This window comes from Gracilinanus agilis, chromosome 1 (genome assembly GCF_016433145.1).
Source record: "Gracilinanus agilis isolate LMUSP501 chromosome 1, AgileGrace, whole genome shotgun sequence".
NCBI classification, from domain to species: Eukaryota; Metazoa; Chordata; class Mammalia; order Didelphimorphia; family Didelphidae; genus Gracilinanus; species Gracilinanus agilis.
The window spans coordinates 268,147,347-268,165,631 of NC_058130.1; the positions used below are offsets into that span (position 1 = coordinate 268,147,347).

General features: G+C 34.2%; 1 protein-coding gene across 1 annotated transcript in view; it reads right to left on the reverse strand.

Moving 5' to 3' along the window:
- UBE2R2 (ubiquitin conjugating enzyme E2 R2) overlaps window positions 1–18,285 on the reverse strand; it is a 130,721-nt gene that overhangs the window by 80,740 nt on the left and 31,696 nt on the right. The gene's annotated exons all lie outside the window — the stretch shown is intronic.

An 18,285-nucleotide genomic window follows, 5' to 3' on the forward strand; every position in this document is an offset into this window, starting at 1 on the left:
CGAAAGGAAACAGTTATCTAGGGGGAACATTTGTAGCATTTTTTTCTGATAAAATTTTCACATATAAAATATTCAAGACATCAATTCAAATTTATAACACTAAGAACCATTACATATACATATATATCCTTAATATATAAATGTCCAAAAGATAGAATTATATAGTTTTCAAAGGAAGAAATATGAGCTATCAATAATCATATGAAAAAATGTTCTAAATCACTGATAATTAAGATTAAATCAACTGAGTTCTACTCCATCCAGACAGACAGTAAAAGATGACAAGAGGAAAGTGGGAAATGTTGGAAAGGCTGAGGAAAAACAAGTACACTAGTACATTCTTGGTAGAGCTGTGAATTGATCCAACCACTTCAGAAAGCAATTTGGAACTATTTCCAAAAATTATCAAACTGTTCATATACCCTTTGATGCATACCACTGCTAACCTATTTCTCAAAGAGAGAGAAGAATCCATGAAAAAAAATATCTATGGTAGATTTTTCTGTAACAGCTGAAAATTAGAAACTAAAGAGGTATGCCATCTTATTGGGTACCGCCCTAAGAAACAATAAAATTATGGTTTCAAAGGAAGACTTCTACCAACTATTGCAGAGGAATAGTGGTTAGAACTAAGACAATTTATACAACAATAACATCAAAGAGAGAAAAACAATTTTGAAAGACTTCAGATCTCTGATCAATGAAGTAATGTCATAAAAGGAAATGAAAATTAAACAAACCATCTGATAGAGGAGATAATTTGAAATGCAGGAAATATATGTATTGAGATATTTATTTTGCCTGACATTGCATGTATATATTGAAGATTATCTTTTTTCTTTTTTTTTTAATTTGTTCAATTTAGAATGAAGGATAACGGGAGGAACAGATTACTAGGAGAAAAAATGAAAATAATTGAGTTTCTATTGGAAGGGATTAGTAAGGAAAGATAGTATTAAAAGGCAACAATGATAAAAATAAGCATCAGTGAGACATTTAAAAATACATAGAAGCCAACAGAGAAAGTTTGCTATTGTTTCACATAAGTTCCTCTTTTCTGTTCTTATTTGTATGTTGAAAAGTTTGTTAAGTTCATAATAAAAAATGAAATTTTTAAATGAGAAGCTACAGCAACTTTTTCAACTAAAAAACTGTACAAAAATTTAGCAAGTGGTCCAAAGCTTATAGGAAATGGGATTGCCTATAAGCCAGTATTGGTGCCAACAAATAAGAAAGCAACCTCTCAGGATGAATAACATTCACAACTCATGCAAGATCCCAGGGCTCTCTATATAGAGGGAACAAGAGTTAAGGGAACCATGAGAAAAGCCCCAGGATACTTGTAAACTACAGTGAGGCCATTAGGAAACAGCAGTGACCAGCAATGGAGGAGACCAGCTAAGCACCAGGAATTCTCCAAGGTCCTTACTTTTCAGTCCTGAGAAGTCATAAAGAGCTCTGAAGATACTATTTTCATTTCTGTCTCACAATATATATTTCAACAAATAAATGAAAACTCCCCAGATCTATCAGAACTAGAGGGCAAAGTAAAGACAGAAACATTCAACTCCTGAAAGGAAAAGTCCCAGAACATCACAGATAAAAACCAGAGCTCTTTGGAAAGTGGATCATAAAAATGAGAGGGAGAGAGGAAGGGAAGGGAAGAGGAAGGGAGAGGGAAGGGGGAGAAGGTGAGGGAAGGGGAGAGAGAAAGCCTAAGAGCCAGATATTGAAGGTCTGGGCATGATGAAAATTAGAACAGTAAGAAAATATGAACAGACCACTTAAATGACAGATAAAAAGAACAGATTCTATTTGTCTAACTTTGTCAAAATGGTGGGGTAGCTTATGATTATTCGTGTTATTATTAAATTGCTAGTATTTTCATGTGGGAATTGAATTCCTTGCTGGCAGTTTTTGAGAAATTTACAATTTCATAATCCCAAGAAAAAATCCCTATCTAGAAGCTGGGAGGAAGGTATTGTAGTTCTGTGAGAAATAAAGTTAATGTTCACCATAGAGATACCATTTCAAAGGAATCTACTGGTATCAAGTCAAAGCACGAGAAGAAAACAGTGACACTTTCTGGGGTCAAAGATTATGGTAAACATTTCCAGGAACCTTGGACAGGAGCATTTAGGGAAGTTTATAACTATTGGCATGCTTTAAGTGTATGTTCCTGGGCTTGTCTGCTGCTAATGGTGAGATGTTCTTGCAAATAAAAAGTAAATAAATTTATACATACAATGTACATTCTACAAATCCTATGAGAGATGTTACAAGAAATAAGTTTTAAAAGCAAATAAATTCTTAAATTAGCGATTTCAACACACAATTTTGTGCATTGCAGTTACCCTTGCTGGAAGATATTATGTTGGTTTGAATGTTGTTATTCAGTCATTTCAGTCATGTCCTACTCTGTGACCCTATTTGGGGTTTTCTTGGCAAAGATACTGGAGTTGCTTACCATTTCCTTCTCCAGCACATTTTACAGATAAGGAACTGAATAAAACAATGTTAAGTGACTTGTCTCTAGTCTACAACAATAGGGAGTGTCTAAGGCCAGATTTGAATATTTGCTATAGGCTATAAACCAAATTTAACACTTGTAAAGGGTAAAATTATGGTTGGACTGAATGTTTAAGAGTTTGGTTGCCAGGAATTAAGTACTTAATTCCAAATGAAAGACTCAAGTAACAATGACTTTATGGTAGTTTATTTACAAATAGAAAAAGTGAAAGTAAGGAAAATGAGAGAGAGAGGGAGAGAGAGAGATAATTACTGGGCCTGTAAGAACCAGGCAGGGCTTCAGAGGCCCCAGCAAAGGGGGCACAGACGTTAATTTAACCTGGTTTCTAGCCACAGGGCCTCCACCAAGACAAGGGGCCTCACCTGGCAGTTCAAAGGGAAGCAGTCTGAGATCTCAAGCTCCTTCAAGGCCAAGTTCAAAGGGGCAAAACTCTCCTCACAGGAAGTCACCATCATATTTAAAAGACAGTTCTTTGAGTCAACTTCCTGTGTCAAGCTTCCACTTTTACATGGACCAATGGCAGCTTTAACTTTGCTTCGGACTATTTGTCACTCACTAGCACACGGTGGGTCATAGACCTTCCTCCCCCACTTAAGTGGGGGTGTATACATTCCTGGTGGGGCTAAAATCTAAAGAATAATAGGGGAGAGTTAATCCCATCTTCACACATTTATTAATCAAATTTTTATATATCCAGAACAATGAGTAAAGAATATAAAATATTGGAAATATTTTTTAAAAGGTAAAGAAAATCAGTTACCTTAATGTCAGATGTCTAAAATCATTTTTATTGGCTTATAAACATGGAAAATCATGAAATTATTCCCCCTCAAAACCCTCTGAAACTTTTAGCATAATCCTACCACAGAAAGGTGATTCACTATTATTATATATTAGCTTTTACTTTAAAACTTACAAATAAAATTATGGCAAATACAGAATAATTTATTACTTCAGGAATTCTCAAGAATTCCCAGGAATTATAATTTCCATTTTCCAAGTCCCAAAGAATAAAATCTATCAGGAAATTGGAAACCCTAGGGTGAAATGAATCCATAACAAAGAAAAAGGTAGCAGAAAATATTTTAAAGTAGAATCCAACAATACATTACTCACAAATAACACACTTGAAACAAACAAGACAGCAATGCTATAAACAGAGACTTCAATGCGTTTTCCTCAGACTCCAACAAGAAGTCAAGGATCTGAATATAATCTTTAAAAAGATTAAATGGCTTGTTAAAAACTAACATTTAACACATCAATTCAATCTGCTTTGTTACTATTTTATACTCAGTGCATAAAACCGGAATCCTTTGTCCATTCCTTTTTTCTCATGTTCAAATGTGTGCTCCATTCTTCTGGTTCTGCTTTTTTTGAGTTTTCATAAAGGTCTTTCCAGATTCTTTTTATCCTTCATACTTGTTGGTTTTAATGGCATTATTGGTTGCCAATTCTCTCTATATACAATTCCTCTATCTGCTCTCTACTCTTTCCTCGAATGACCACTTTCTGATCTAGGCACTTATAAAATCTCATCAGGATTACAGTAACAACTTTCTAATTCACTTCCCTAACTCCAATCTCTGCCTATTATTCATCATCTATCCTGTTGCCAAATTGATAGTTCTAAAGTACTGCCTCTCAAAAAGCTTCAGTGTTTGCAAGTAGCCCATGGGATACAATGCAAATTCTTCTCTGTGGCTTGGCTTGTGAAGCTCTTCACAACTTGGCTCCAAGATCTCTATAGGATCTCTAAGCCTAATAGTGGCATTTACTGGGTTCAAAGGTTATGATCAATTTAAGGGATTTTAGAGGTATATTTTCAAATTGCTTCCAAGAAAGTCTGGACCAATTCATAGCTCTCTATCAATAGTGTGCATTTGTTGTGGTTTAGGAATTTCAGCCATTCTTTCAATCTGATTCTTGACCTCTGTTGGGGGTTTTCTTGGCCAAGATACTGGAGTTTGCCATTTTCTTCTCCAGCTCAATTTACAGATGAAGAAGTGAAGAAAACAGGGTTAAGTCACTTTGCCCAGGGTCACATACCTAGTAAGTGTCTTTGAGGGCAGATTTGAATTCTGGAAGATGAGGCTTCCTGACTTCGTGCCCCTCCCACTCCATTCACTGAGCCATCTAGCTGCCCATAGAGTATGCATTAGTGTGGCTGTTTTCCAGCAGCCCTTAAAATAACTGACTAGAATCTTAGAAAAATTAGATCCCTGACAATTACTCAATGGAATGGAAATACAATGAAACTTACTTATAACTTAGGGGTATATGGACCTTTAACAAAACTTCCCACATGCTTGGGCACAAGAACATCATTAATAAATGCAGAAAAGTAGAAATATTAAATGCTTTTACTAATCATGTTAAAATAGCAATAGTCTTTAAAGAAAGGATTCAAATTTAAATACACTAAATAAGAAAATCCTAAAGAATTGGAAGAGAAGCAATTTCTAAAAATAGATTATTTCATTAAAAAATTTATACTTAGACAATATCCAAAAATGCATCCAAAGCAGTCATTGGGGGGAAATTTCTATTTCTAAACACTTGCACCAAAAGAAAACAGACTAATGAAATGGACTTCCAACTAACAAATTTTTAAAAACCTGCTAAACACAAAAATGAAAGTGCTAAATACCAAAAAGATAACAATGGAAAACATTACTGTTTTTAAAAAATATTAAAATAAACTGTTTAGCTAATCTGACCTTTTGCAAGAGGATAAAACCAAATTTTCAGTCTCAAACAAGATTCAAAGGAAATAAGAGAAATTATTAGAAACTATATTGCCTAATACATGGCAACAAAACTAATGATTTAAATTCAATGGATTACTCTTTATAAAAATATAAAACATAAAATTTTAAAAATGTAAGTATTTAGACAACCCAATTTAGGGGAGGGGGATAACTTCCAAAGGGTGGGGGGATCAGGTTGTTTTGAGTGAATTTTTTTATGTAATCAAAAAACAATCCCAAGAATACATTAACTACTTGTAAAAATGGAAAAGGAAGAGATGTAGAAGGAGCAATGTCTACTAAGGCCTACAAAGATTTAGGCTGAATTAAATTTCCCCTAAGAGGCAGAGAGAGAAGCTGTCCCTAATATTTGATTGGTCCAGGTAGCAAACACTAGAACACTGGTTCAGCTTCCTAGTTACCAAGAACATAAAAAGGTCAGCCCATCAGGAGTCAATGCCCCTTAGGAGTTGACATTTCTCTGCTGTGCAAGTCAACACAAGCTTCCAACCAGAAACATTTCCATTTGGAGATGAAAGGGCGCTCTCTCTACTTGAAGGAGCGATGTAGTTTTGTAGAATATAGTGTCCCTATATGTTTTTTATTAACTTTTAGGTGGCCTGAATCCAGAATCTAAATAAATGGCCTAAATCTGATTTGGTTCACAATATGACAAGGGCAGAATGAACTAGTTAGCAGAAAAGTTGCTGATTGACATAGAGCAGCAGTTCTCAAATTTTGTAGCCTTGGGGACCCCTCTATACTCTTAAAAATTGAGGCTACTTTTCCCTAAGAACTTTTGTTTATGTGTATGAACAGTGAATTCTCCTTGTCTATCAATCAGCAACTTTTAAGTTAATCAATCAAAAACTTAAGTACCACTATTTAGTACCTTACCAGTCACTAAGTATGAGAGTTCATAAGTCACTTGCTAGAGTAGGTGACAACTCCAGAGACCACCCCCCCCCCAATTTGCTAGGCAAATTGAAAGACTGTGATGGTTCCCGTAAAGTGGGAAAGGACAGGAAGTGACATGGAAAAAGAACTTACTGTCCAAAGATCTCCTTGAGGCCTCTTCTTTAGAGTTCTTCTTTGGAGTCTCTGCTCCTTGGATCTTCTCCTTTGGAGGATGGCTCCTTGGGGCTTTTGGACTTTGACTGACTTGGAGCTTTGGACCTTTCAACTGGAGTTTTTGGCTTCAGGATTTTGACTTTCAGCTTTGGAGCTTCTTGGAGTCGGGGACTTTCTTGTTGGGTTCACTGCTGCCTAGTGAGCTTAGCTCACAAGGATTTTTTTGCATTGGGATAGTCCCTGGATCCTGCCCAGCTTGCTGGTGAGTGACTAGGATTCCCACATGAAGATTGGAACTGTCGGGGAGCGAGCTTCCTTTCACTGGATCAGCATTTAGGTAGGCTAGGCAGTCTCCTTATCTCTTTCCCTTCCACATTTCTCTCTTTTTACTAATATTCCAATTAAATAAAATTATTAAAAGCTGCTAATAGTTTTCCTGACTTAAGAGTAATAATCGGCAATCACTTTTTATAATTTTCTTATTTGGTCAAAATCCCAATTTAATCATTATATGTGAAATATATGTATCAATATTTACCATGTTAGAAATTAAAATCTCTTGATATTAAAATGAAAATAATTTTGACCTCAAGGACCCCATGAAGGTGTTTTGAGGATAACCCAGAACAATTTGAGAAGTGTTAAACTAGGGGTCAGAGACCATCCAAAAGTGAATAATTGATCAGTGGAAATGAAAAAAATTAGAAAAGCAACAAATTAGAAAAAAATACACATAAATAGAAATGCTAAAAAATTAAAGAGACAAAATTCAAAACAGGTATCCATGAATTAATAGATTAAGCTAGGAGCTGGTTTTTTAAATAATAAAATAAATCAGATAAATAAATTTTAATTTATTTTAAATGAAGAAAAAGAAAACCAAACTGGCAAAGTCAAAAAATTCACAACAGATGAAGAGGAAAAAAGAAATTATTTAAAATTTTTGGTAACTTATATTCCAATGAAATAATTTAAAAGGAACAGATGAATTCTTACAAAAATACAAAATGCCCATATTAACTTAAGAAATAAGAGTTTAAATAACTCAAGTTCAGAAAAAAGAAACTAAACAAGACATGAATGAACTCCCAAAGGAAAAAAATAGGACCACATCAACCAATCAATCAGTTAACAAGCATTTATTAACTGCTTAGTATGGGGGGAGGGGGGGATATACACACTGGAGATACAAATAAGAGCAATAACAGTATCTTTCTTCAAGAAGTTTTAATCCAAATAAAAACAATAATTATAATTATACATACACATAAATAGGCACATACAAGATTCGTAGAGGAGCGATGAAAGGTGCAAACTGGTGACATTTGAGCTAAATACTGAAAAAGGGCAAAGATGTTAAGAGTGAGGAGGAAAAGAATCCTAGGCATAATGGATAGGGAAGCACAAAGGCTAAATTATTCTGAGAGTCCACTTGCCAAGACATACATAGAAATTACAAGAATATAACAACAAAACAAAACGGAAATAAAATGTTCAATGATCTTATAAATTCCATTATTCCCTCTAAAAATGTATATATCAATGCATTATGGAAGCATATTTAAAATATTACATCCTCCCCCCAAAAAACCCTTTACTTCTCATCCATCCCTACGATCATCCCCCTTTTTGTCTTTTCTCTATTTTTGTCCACAGACTCGTAGAGTAAGACATTTACAACTGGTGCCTCCACTTCCTTTTCTCTCATTTCTTCTTAACTCTCCAAAGTCTGGTTTCTGACCACATTATTCAACCAAAACTGTTCTTTCCAAATTATCAATGAATTAAAGAATGGAAATCATACTTTTTACAAAGAGTATCTCTTGTCTTGTTAGAGTCTTGTTAGAGTCACTGCTTTACTCACTTTCTAAAGTGGGTGAAATTTGGAACTGTCCAAGGACAGGCTCTTCTTCATTCCCTAAAGTCACAGTATGATTTATCCTTTTCTTCTCTCTGAAAAGATGACAATCAGAAAGGTACTATTCCCTTTGATTACAGAACACAACTTGAGAGAAGTGGTAAAGGAAGAAATAGTAGGTATTGTTGATCTCCAAACTATTTTTAAAAAAAAACCTTTACTTTGTCCTAGAATTGATATCAAGTATTGGTTCCAAGACAGAAATGTTTATAAGGGTCAGGTAGCTTGGGTTAAGTGATTTGTTCAGAGTCCCACTCTTGATTCACTTGTAGGCAAAGTATCAGTGTCACAAAGTTCTAGCCATAATACCCAAGGGCTGACACTTTACTGTAAGTTCCACTAAATTTCTACGTTCTAGGTCTCCTTGTGCACATTAGGAAAGAAGTCACTTTCTGGTCTCTCTGTGTCACTCTTGTTGTGATTGTCCTTGACTACTTCATTTATTGCTTTCTTTTGCATTTCTATTGTCTGTGTCATTTAAGAAGCAAATAATCACTTCACAGTTCTGGTTTTCTTCCTAAAAATGTTTCAAATGTCCCTTTATATTGAATGTCCATTTTCTTTAGTTATGGTTAAAGCTCAGGGTTAAGTTGCCTTAGTAAGAGATCCACCACTCTTCAGAACATTCCCACCTATGCTTTTTGGTAGTAGCAGAATAGTCTTGCTATTCAAATTGTCTTTGTTGTGTATTTAAAATCTTTCTCCAGACTGCTAGTAGAATTTGCTTCTGAAATGAATGGTTAATTTTTTTTAAATTTTAAACCCTTAACTTCTGTGTATTGACTTATAGGTGGAAGATTGGTAAGGGTAGGCAATGGGGGTCAAGTGACTTGCCCAGGGTCACACAGCTGGGAAGTGTCTGAGGCCGGATTTGAACCTAGGACCTCCTGTCTCTAGGCCTGGCTCTCAATCCACTGAGCTACCCAGCTGCCCCCTGAATGGTTAAATTTAACTGCTTAGTGTCTGGGAGTTGGAAGCACTGGGTTGTTTTGAGGGGGGCAGGGGTGTTGGAGGTAATCCAGAATTTTTCAAGTTATAGTTAATTTTCTGTGTTCAGAAGTTCTGGGCAGTTTTATTATTTTTTACAGTATGGTATCTAAGGTTTTTCATCTTGTCAGGTTCTTCTGAGAGAGTTGTCTCTATATATCCTGTCTGAGGATCAGTATGTTTTGCTTGTATAATGAGTATATTCTTTTAATGTACTGTTTTTTGCCTTTTTTCTAATATTATTGTTCTCTGTATGTCATTTTCTAAAGTGTCTTTTATTTTTGTATATCCCAATATTTTTGCAATCCCAATCTATAGCTCTCTCTTTTGTTTTGTTTTGTTTTTTTGGCGAATCAGGCCATGAAATTCCAATTTTTCTAGTCTATTATATTTCTATTTTACTATGAAGGCAATAAATTCTACCATCATAACCCTCATTTCTCTTTTGAATCACTCAGAAACAGCATGTAGTGGCTCCATGCTCTCACTTTCCACAGGGAGTCCTCTCTTGTCATCAAGTGTTGGATCATTTTCCTTTGTTTCGCAGTTTTTTTATTCATAGATTTACTAGATCTAGAGGTTATATTTCCTTCTGTTGTTAGTGTTTTCCCTATTGATTTATCTGCTCATGTTCGAGGTCTTTTGAGTTTTGGTATTTTCCTAGTGAGCTGGTTCTCAAAGCTTTTCAGCCTTCTCCCATACTGGGCAATTCATAGTAAACTAGGCTAGGTTTCTACCCCCAAATAACCTTTGGTGGGCAGAATTGCATGCAGCTAGAGAATTTTTCCTTCAAGCTTAAGTAAGTGCTATATAACACCCTCTACCCCCAATATTCTCCCAAACACACATACACACATTGTCAGTTGTAGCACTGGCTATCAGTCATATAGCAAACTTCTGCAGCCTGAAACCAGGATCTCCATGGTACCAAAAAGGATGGGGAGGGAATCAGAGTGTCAATTTTGATTTTAAGAGACCCTATATCAGGCCTTTGCGCCCGCTGGTTCAGCTTTACAGCCAATAACATGGGAGATGAAGGAAGGGTGTTGTGTGGGCTCAGGGTCAGTAGGTGTCCTAGACCATGGAGAAAGATGAAGTTACTTTATCTCTAAGGTATAATTTCTATTTTGGAGAAGTATGAGAAATCATGGGATAAAAGAAAATGTCTAGTTTTCAATTTTGCTCACATAACCTTAAAGTAGCTAGTTGGCTTTCCTTTGAAAAATAAGGAACTTTTTACAAGCCTCAATTGGAAGTTTTTTTCAGAATACCCTTTCTGACTACTGATTAGGCTCACAAAATCTGACCTTTTGAGTGAAAAGCAAAGTCTGTCAAACACATGGTAAAATCTATTTGTTCAAGTTATCCATTTGATCATTACTGTGTGAATGGACAGCCCAAATTCCTTTGAGTGAGGATTAAAAGTATTTTCCAGGAGGTTCTGTGTATGTCAAAAGGGCTGAGGCTTGACACAATTAACACAATACAACAATTTAAATAAATACTTAAATATTCTCTGGGCAATGTCAACATAATAGAAATGACAATACAACCTAAATTAAATTTACTGAATGTCAGGACAAATTACCAATTTGTTATTTTATAATATATTAAGAACAAAACTTATTTAGAGGAAAAAAAATCTCAAGGTAACAACAATGCTCATGGAGAAGTGAAGAACAAATTCAATACTATGAAAAAAGCAGAGAAGGCTAATATATAACCACTAATGTGTTTATACAGCACCCCTTCTTCTCCACCAGCCTACATGCTCTGGGCAGGGCTGCACAAGCTAACCCAACAGCTCCCAAATGAAGTCAACTCTGCAATGTAACAGTAGTTAGCTACCAAACTAGAGAACAAAAGGAATTGCAGCAGACCAGCACTGAGACAGTGTTCCACTAGACTACACCTTTAGGAAAATGAACTGGCATCTGGTTGAGACAGGCTTTGCCTCGCACCCCACTCTACCAGGCTATCTCTGCAAAAGTCATGTGGACAGAGACCAAGGCAATTGAAAAAAATGAATTCCTACCTGAGTAGAGACTGAGACAGATCTGGCATTTAGCTTCAAAGTAATTGCCATCAAGGAGACAGCAAAAAGGAATCAGACAGTGATAGACTGGGGGGGGGGGATATGGTGGAGTATTAAAAAGTGTGAAATTACAAAAAAAATAAAGAGGAAAAAAACTCAGCTAAAATCTTAAGCACAAGTAGATAAACCAAACAGTAAAGATATTAATGACTGAAGGGAATCTCCACATTAGCTAAACAAATCCAAACAACTCTAAATGAATGCCAAGACAAAGAAAAATGAATAGAATTCCTAAAAAAGCAAAATCCCATAACAGAATGTTCCCAATGTTTCAAGAATCATGATAGCAAGATATATGGCTAAGAAGCATAAACAATTGTCAGAATTATTGTTCAGTCATTTTAGTCATGTCCAACTCTTAATGAGTCCATTTCGGGTTTTCTTGGTAAGGATACTTGGAGAAGTCTGTCATTTCTTTTCCTAGCTCATTTTTTACAGATGAGGAACTGAGGCAAATAGGGTTAAATGACTTGCACAAGGTTACACAATTAAGTGTCTGAGGCCAGATTTGAACTCAAGAAGGTGAGTCTTCCTGACTTCAGGCATGACACCCTATCCACTGTGTCACCTAGGCTGCCCATTTGGCAAAAAAGAACATCTGAAATCTATTGTGTCAAAACTCGCCAAAGAAACAAAAGAAAAAATAATTTGAGGTTGCAAATACACAGAAGTGAAAGATAATCTGGAAGAACTATAGCAAAAATATTTATAACAGTATTTTTTGTGGTAGCAAAGAATTGGAAACAAACTAGCTATAACAAACTACCTGGTGAATGAGCAAACAAATTGTGGAATATGAATAGAATGGAACCCCACAGTGCTTTAAAAAAAAAAAAAAAAGGTGGATGTGATAAATACAGAGAAGCATGGGAAAAGATCTACCTAAACTGATGAAAAGTGAAAAAGAGCCAAGAAAACAAGACATAAAATGGATAAAGCAATTTAAATGGAAACAATCACATGCAAAAAAATCAAAAGTGAGTGGAGTAAAATTACCAATTGAAGAGAGATGAGGCCACTTCCAAATCACACTTTTGTTGAGGTGGGAATTCCACAGGTACTGCATATTACACATGTTTGGGAACTTTTTCAATGTATCAATCAGTTTTGCTAATATTCCCTCCTGCTATTGCAGGAATAGCAAGAATCACAATCTCATCACCATTATTTGATCTAGCTTTAAAAATGCTAGCAATACCAGTGATAAAGAAATCAATCAAAGGCAATAAAAATGAAGAGATAAAATATCCTTATTTGCTGATGACATTATTACTTAGAAAATTCTAGGGAATCAGCAAAAATGTTTATTGAAACAGCTTTAGCCAAATCATAAACTACAAAATAAACTGTCAAAAACACAGGAAAAAAAAAACATTTCTACATTATGCTACATAGGGATAAATGTCTGGGAGGGGGAGAGAAGGGATACTGAAGAAAACAAATGTAAAAAAAAAAAGACAGCAATAAATCTAATAAAGAGAAAGAAAATGTGAATGAGGAAATCAAATCAACAAAATAATGAACAAGAAATAATGAACAAGATGAAATAACACAACCAGAATAAAAGGATTTTTCAGAACTTACTATGCAGTTATATGCTACTAGAACTGGGAATATAGAGAAATTATTTCAAAACTATAAAATACTTAAAACAGAAAACCAAATTGAGATCTGAAATAATGCAACTTTTTAAAATGTTAATTTGTGGGGTTTTTTAAAATTTTCTTTTTTTGTCATGTGAAACACATTTCCATATTGGTCATTGATGTAAAAGCACATTCAGACATAACCAAAATTCCAAAATAAGCCCATAAATACACTGATGTGAAAGAACACTCAAACAGTTCTTTCTGTGGAAATGGGAAGCATTCCCCATCATAAGTCTTTCAGGATTGTCCTAGATCACTGCAAATAATCCAATTTAAAAAAACAAAACAAAAACAAAAAACTATGGAACTACAGAGAGGCAAGGATTTGGGAGAACATCTGGTCTTATTGGATTCAGGAGAATTCCATCAATCTAAAGAACAATGAGAGGGGCAGCTGGGTAAGGTCAGTGGATTGAGAGTCAGGCCTAGACACAGGAGGTCCAACGTTCAAATCTGGCCTCTGACACTTCCCAGCTGAGTGACCCTGGGGCAAGTCACTTGATCCCCATTGCCCACCCTTACCACTCTTCCACCTAGGAGCCAATACACAGAAGCTAAAGGCAAAAATAAATAAATAAATGAACAGAATAAAGAACAATGAGTACCAACAAAGAATTCTTTTAAAATTGAGATTCAATACAAAAGGATAATTTAATAAAGAATTAATAAGTAATGGCCCAAAAATTTTAAATAAAATCCTGTCAAAAAGACTAGTGACCCATCCTTACATTAGGAAAACAAGGCAGCTAGGCAGTATAGCTGATATAGAATGCTGGGTCAGAGTCAACAGAATCTGAATTTAAATTCAAGACTCAGATCCTTACTAGCTTGGTGACCCTGGACAAGTAATTTAACTTCTGTTTACCGTAAGTTTGCAACTACCTCAGTTATCTCATCTGTAAAATAAGAATAATAATAATAGCACCTACCTCCCAAGGTTGTTTTTAGAATCAAATGAGATAATAATTGTAAAGAGCTTTAATTTAACACAATGTCTGGCATGCACATAGATAGCAGTATATAAATGTTAGCTATTTTTACTAACATAATCATATTATCAACAGAAACATTGAAAACCATATGATTATTTCCACAGGTGAAGAAACTTTTGACACAGTATAACACTGATTTCTGCTATTTGAAAAAATAACCCTACAAAGTATAGTGATAGAAGGATCTTTTTCAATATCATAAAAGCTATCTAAAACCAAAAACAAACATTATATACCGAGGTTATATAACAGAAATTTTCCAATAAAAAGAGGAATAAAGTTTGACTAGGATGACTACTCTCCCATTATTATTTAATAAAGTTCTGGAAATGTTAAAAATAGCACCGACAAGAGAAAAATTAAAGATTTAAAGATGACATAAAATTGTCTCTATTTGCTAATGACATGATGGTTTACTTAGAAAATCCTAGGGAATCAACAAAGATATCAACTGAAATAACAGCATCTACATTTCTATATAATATTAAAAACATCTAAGAGACAATAATAGAAAGGGAAATCCCATTCCAAATAACTACAAAATGGGGAGCAGCTGAATAGCTCAGTGGATTGAGAGCCAGGCCTATAGACAGGAGGTCTTAGGTTCAAATCTGACCTCAGACATTTCCTAGCTGTGTAATCTGGGCAAGTCACTTAACCCCCCATTGCCTAGCTCTTACTGCTCTTCTGCCTTGGAACTAATACACAGCATTGATTCTAAGGCGGAAGGTAAGGGTTTAAAAATAAAACAACTACAAAAGGCATGAATATTTGGGCCTCACTCTAACAAAACACACAATATACTTGCATATATACAACTACAGTGTTCTTTCAAAGAAATAAAGAACAACTTAAATAGCTAGAGGAATGTTCAGAGTTCATGGCTGGGCTATGCCAATATACTCAAAATCAAAATACTAACAAAGTTAATTTACATTTTTAATTCTACATTCAAATTATCAAATGAATAATTACAGAACTCAACAAAAGTTCTTCAAAAATCTCATTTGAAAATAATAAAAGAGGCAGCTAGTAGTACAGTGGATATAGCACCAGACATAGAGTTGGGAGGACCTCAGTTCCAACCTCAGGCACTACACCTAGTTGTGTGACCCGGGACAAGTCGCTTAAGAGTTGTTACTAAGGCAGAAAGTAAGGGGCTAAAAAAAAATTAAGGTAAATATTAGGATGAAGGGAGAATAGTACTTTCTAGACCTCAAACTACACTGTATATTTGTAGTTATGAGAACAATCTGGTATTCGTTAAGAAAAAATAGAAGTATCTCGACGGAACAGAGTAGGCAGAAGAAAATGAGAAACATTAAAGAACTCAATAACCCAGTGTTTGATAAACTTTAAAACAAATTATTTAGCAAAAAACTCCCTTTATGATAAAAATTTCTGGGTAATCTAGAAAGCAGTTGGCACTTAGATCATCACGTTACACCATATCCCATAATATATTCTAAATGAAGAAATGTTAATATTAAAGATTACAAAACATTAATCATCAAAAATATTTAGTACTCTGAAAGAGTACAAAAATATTTATAGCTGTGCTTTTTTGTGGTGTCCCTCAATTGGGGAATGGCTGAACAAATTGCGGTATATGATGGTGATGGAAAACTATTGTGCTATAAGGAATGATGAACTGCTTTGATTTCTATAAAAAACTGGAAAGACCTCAATGAACTGAAATGAGCAGAAATAGAACATTGTACACAGTAACTGAAACATTATGGGATGATCAAATGGCAAAGACTTTGCTACTAATAGCAATGCAATGATCTAGGACAATTCTGAGGGACTTATGAGAAAGAATGCTATCCACATCTAGAGAAAGAACTATGGGAGTAGAAAAGCAGAAGAAAAACATATGATTTATCACTTATTTATATGGGTATATGATTTGAGGTTTTGATTTTAAAAGATTACTCTATTACAAAAATGAATAATAGGGAATAAGTTGTGCTTAATAAATGTTTATTGAATGCCTGAACCAAAGATCCCAACTATGGGGACAAGATCTCACTTTTGGATAAAACTGCTGGAAAAAATCGGACGTTAGTCTAAAAAACTGTTTAGAACAACATTTCACACTATTTACCAAAATAAGCCCTAAATGGATACATGACCTTGATTTAAAAAGTCACGTTACAAATAAAATTAAAAGGAGCAAAGAAAGTATCTTTCAGATTAATGGATGGGAAAGTGACTAAATAAAGGATAGAGAATCATACAAGATAAAAATAGATAATTTTGATCACATCAAATTTTACAGTTTTTGAGCAAAGCAAAGCAATACAGCTAAAATTAGAAAAGTTAACTGGGGGAATTTTATCTTTTTTAATTAATTAATTTTTAAATTTAGAATATTTTTCCATGGTTACATGATTTATGTTCTTTCCCTCCCTTCCCCTCCCACCCCCAGCTAATGAACAATTCCACTGGGTTATACATGTATCATTGTTTGAAATTTATTTCTATATTATTCATATGTGCAACAGAGTGATCATTTAAAGTCAAAATCCCTAATCAAATCAGGGGAAATCTTTCTAGCAAGTTATTTTGTTAAAATTTCTTTTCCAAGAATTAAGAATTAAAAATTAATAGAATTTTTTCAAATTTAGAAGAGCCTTTTCCCAGTTAACAAGTGGTGAAAAATTATAAATAGGCCATTCTCAAATGAAGAAATACAAATCATCCATAGTTGTATGAAAAAAAATGCTCCAAATTGCAAATAATTAGAGAAATATGAGTTTTTAAAGCACCTTATACTTACACTAATCAGATTAGCAAAACTGATTAAAAAAAAGGAAAATCACAAATGTTTGAGTGCACATTAATGTACTGTTGCTGTAGCTGTAAACTGATCCAGCCATTCAGAAAGCAATTTGGAACTATGTCCAGAAAGTTATTAGACTGTATATACCTTTTGGCCCACTGATATATCACTAAAGGGTCTCTGCTCCACAAAAAAATCAAAAGAGAGGAAAAGGTTCTATGTCTTTATAATTATGTATTAACAGTTCTTCTTTGTATTGACAAAGACTTGGAGAGTAAGGGGAAGCCTGCCCATCAACTGGTAAATAGCTGAACAAATTATGCAATGGAATGAATGGAATGGAATAAATACTCTGGTCATAAAAAAACGGAGACTAGGACTATATCAGAGAAGCCTGGGAACACTTGTATAAACTGATGTAGAGTGAAGTGAGTAGAACTAAGAAATCAATTGGAAAGAAAAATTACTCTTAAAAATTTAAGAACGCTGATGTTTGCAGTTAAGCAACTACAAGGGCTTTTAAATTTTCTTGTTTAACTGGAGAAGAGGGAGAAAAAATTAATGCTTGTTAATAACTGAAATATGGGATTTAAAAAAAGGCAAATTATCATTTCTCAAATGCCAAACAAATTTGACTTATTCCAAATTACTAAAAATCTGCAAGTAGCAGTAAAGGGAAAGAGCTGTTTAAAAGGAGCAGCAGTTTGTCAAATGAACTGACAAAAAGAAAAGAATAAGGTGAAGATCTCAGGAACAGTTACAGTAGAATTTAACTAAGCACTTTTTAATCATTTATTAGTTTCCATAATTCTACATGCTCAAGCTCATTAAGTCTTGGGAGAAGTTACATTGAAAACACTCAACCTAAAACATTCAACCCAGGAAGGCATCTTTATTTACAAATATAGTATTCACTAAAGCACTTTAAACAAAAAAGAATCAATCTGTGTCCTGTAGCAATAGGTTTCCATTTAATTAAAATGAAGCAATTTTAATAATTTAATGAATTTATTAAAATGGAATTTTACTCATGATTAAAATGTGTTCACTATTTTAGGTAATAAAATATCCATTGATATTTCCCCAACCTGAATATTAAACAGCATAAAAAAAACACTTCCCAAACCTAAACACAACTATACTTACCAAAAAAGAATGCTATTTTACTGCAGAATGTTTACGGAAGCTTTTTGGGATCAATGCCTAAACATGATATGAGGACACTATCACTGCTGAGGTTTTCTGCCATGTCATGAATTCACTTAAATGTATCAGACATCTGCCATGTGTTTCTAACATGACACAAGGAAAAATAATAAGAACATATTTATTTCTTTGTTTACTGTGACACAATTTTCAAAATTTTTGCCAAATAATCAACTATAACAAAAACTCTTAAATTATGTGCAATTTCCATTAGTAATTCAACTATTTTAGCACTGCCTATATTTAACAATACTATCAAAACGCTACAGGTTTTTTAAAGTCTAGAGATATTTTCTTTTTAT